The 3,371-nt window shown below is 34.6% G+C and overlaps 1 pseudogene; it reads left to right on the top strand.

The window, feature by feature from the left end:
* The first annotated feature begins 794 nt into the window (after positions 1-794).
* LOC124892500 lies at positions 795-2,699 on the top strand (annotated as a pseudogene).
* The last annotated feature ends 672 nt before the right edge of the window (positions 2,700-3,371 follow it).

Genomic DNA, 3,371 nt, shown 5'->3' with positions numbered 1-3,371 from the left:
TTGAAGATTCCGAACACAATATTATTCGAATAAAGAGAGTCCGCACCCGAAAACTTCGAACCGAATCCCAACCACGACCAAACTCAACTCAATATTGAAAAATACCAACAGGATAGATTCAAAAACCAAGGAAAAATCTCAGAATGAACGATACCTACTCAATATCGAGACCCACATACTCAAACAGAAATCATAACACAACAAAAATCTCGACTCAAACCACAAATCGTCTATTTCCAACTAACCTCGTACGAAATTTGTCGGAATTGGGTCAGGGTTCTTGTCGTCACCCTCGGTGAGCTTTTGACAGTGCCACGAAAAGAGGTTTTGGCCGATTTTTGAACTTCCAATGAGATTTGACTGATAAACGGGTCAGATTTTGATGAATTTCTAACGAATGATATGCTTTTCGATGAGAAACCGCCGAAACAGTAATATTTGAGAATTGGCATTGTTCTGCGATTGACGATTCTGGTGATAATTTTGCTAAAAAATAAGACCAAAATGTGTTTTCTCCCTTTCCTTCTCTCTCTCTTGATTCTCTATCTCACACTCTCAATCTTCTCTCCATTTTTTCCAATATCTATGTGTACAACATTTAATGGAGCAAAACGTTGTTCAGATCTGTGTGTGTGTGATCTTGTAGCTGTGTGTATATGTGCTTCAATGGAAAAAATAGAGAAAATGGAGCTATGGGTATATGTTGTATAGATTGTGAAGTTGTTTCGATTATTTGGATATTTTGTGAGTGTGTGTGACTGTTGTTCAGAGTGAGGGTGAGTTTCTATGTGAATATGGAAGATAGTCATATGGAGCTCCCTGTTCTTGTGGAGAAGAAGCTGTGTATCCACCTGTATGTGTATCATGTGTATGTATATTTTTTTTTTTGAAACTTTTGTGTGGGTGTGTTTTTTTTCCACCCCCCCACCCCCCCCCCCCCCAAAAAATAGAAAAGATGCAGTGTATATGCTCTTTTCTTTGTGTCAAAGAAATGTGGGGAAGGGGTGGTTATGTGGGGTAGGGGTTAGGATGTGTTGCCAATTTTTAGTTGGGTGGGTTGTTAGAATATTAGGATAAGACAAGGTTTGTTATTTTTATTTTTTTTGTATTTTGTGAGGGTATAATAACATGGATGAGGATACGCGGTAGGATAAGGTAACATTGGGTAAATTAATCTTTCGGAGGGACAAAATTGCATGTCTACAGAAATCGAGAGGGCATCATGTGGAAACTATTAGTTGCAAACTATGAGACGATAAATCAGACTACAAAAAACAATAATGAAAACATACTATTAATATTGTTTGGCCAAACGGCCTACATATAAAAACTAATATTAAATATATAAACATATGGGAGAAATCTCCCCATAAACCAAAATTTATTAACGACTACATTGTGGATGTTATTGTGTTATTGTATGAGAAGAGCGGTCTTCTATTTATAGAGTTTCAAAACCTTTTCTCCAACAAAGAAATTTGCCAAATATGAAAAATTTTCTATTTTTCTTTTAGAAAAAGTAAAAGTATTTATGGTTACTGTTATTTTCCTTACAAGAAAATGTAAAACTTAATTTTGGTAAGAAAATCAGGGCAAAACCCTAACAGGACCTATATCAATCATTTGTCATGAGTTTGAGATATTTTATTTTTTAATATATCTATGTATCAAAGTATTAATCCTTAAGTTTTGACACATTAAAATATCTTAACTGAATTGCCACCGAAAATTGGCCAATTCCGTGCTGAAATTGTGTTCAAAGAGTGTTGAAAATGCTATAATTTATTGCTTTATTAACTACTGAAATGCATCACAATGACCAATTTGCTTTAGGATCAGCTGCATGCATCACATCTCTTTGAGGTGTGACCCATACGACTTTGAGTGAATGTAGAATACTTCTTACATCTTGCTGTTTTACTTAACGTTATTCAATTGCTCACCTTGGTTGATATGTTATATTCTCTTGTATGTTTAATTAGGGTCAAGGTATTTCCAAGCAGAATGGACAATTGATGCAAAATTTTATTGTGGTTATTTTGTGTCCATGAATAGTTCTTAGTGGAGTTCTTTACCATCCCCATCAACAAGCTCCATCATTGTCTTCAAAAATAGCAGCTAAAAATTTCAATGCTGTTGTTCCTTACAATCCACTACCTCATCACCATTCAGGGCGGAGGAATAGGAGGAGGAAAAATGGATATCCAAATCGCCCAAAAGCTAATAGGAGTGGATACAACTTCTTCTTTGTGGAAAAACATGCCATGCTCAAATCTCTTTATCCACATAAATAGAGGGAACTCACAAAAATGATTGGAGAATCTTAGAACAATCTTTCTCCCAAGGAAAAAATGGTAAGCATATTCAAATCGATCATTTAGTATATTTTGTATTGTGAAGATTCATACAAAATTAAGAATGATAAACTAATTGTTACATAATATTGGACCATGTGCTTTCAATGAGCGACATGACATGGATAGTGAAGATTCATAAGTCGGTCCATCTTTTTTGGAATTATCATTCTCGAGCAATAAAATAAAAATTAGATTGTATAGTGACATTGAGAGAGTTAGATAAGGATTGCTAGTCTATACATACAAGTCTATCAAAACTATGGGGTGAAAGACAAGGAAAGGTACCAGAAGGAACAGAAGGAATATAAAGAAAGAATGATGACTACATCAACTTCCTACTAAAGGTGGCCGACTTGCAGAAGAAAAAGTGAAAGGAGATATAATTTTGACATCAACTTGTAAATTTGTCACCACCTAGATTAAGGGACCGTGCGGGCACCTACGCTATTATAAGTAGCTAAGAGAACCCTAATTACCCAACTAAAAATATGTGGAATACTTCTGTTTTTTAGGAAATATAAAGTAAATTAAATAGTAATAAATAAATTTTTTCAAAAACTTCTTACAAATGTCCTCCACTATCCCAAGACATGGCCAGACATGTACAAGAGCTACCTATTACAACATAGACTGACAATGAAATAAATAATACAAGGACTCTAACATCTGCCAGGAAGAAAGTGCAGAAGTTAGTGCTGAATATCGTCATCCATCTAATAACTGCAAACTAACCTTCATTTAGTCTACACTCCAATAAGGAATGTAGAAGAGTAGGTTTAGTACAACCACACGTAGTGTTAGGTGTCATAGACCGACCGTGTTAGTTCATATAATCATAACATAGAATTAAGGAAAATAAATCATGACATCTTGAATGGAATATAATTCAACCAAGACCGTTATAACATTATTACTTTACCTATATAAGTTACATCATCCAATTACTCTTCCAATACCACCAGTATTATATTTACTACTAACATACTCTAGCCTCATTAATTCACACAATCAACC

The sequence above is a fragment of the Capsicum annuum genome, unplaced genomic scaffold (assembly GCF_002878395.1).
Source record: "Capsicum annuum cultivar UCD-10X-F1 unplaced genomic scaffold, UCD10Xv1.1 ctg4787, whole genome shotgun sequence".
Classification (NCBI taxonomy): Eukaryota; Viridiplantae; Streptophyta; class Magnoliopsida; order Solanales; family Solanaceae; genus Capsicum; species Capsicum annuum.
This window is presented reverse-complemented; position numbering and strand designations above follow the sequence as displayed.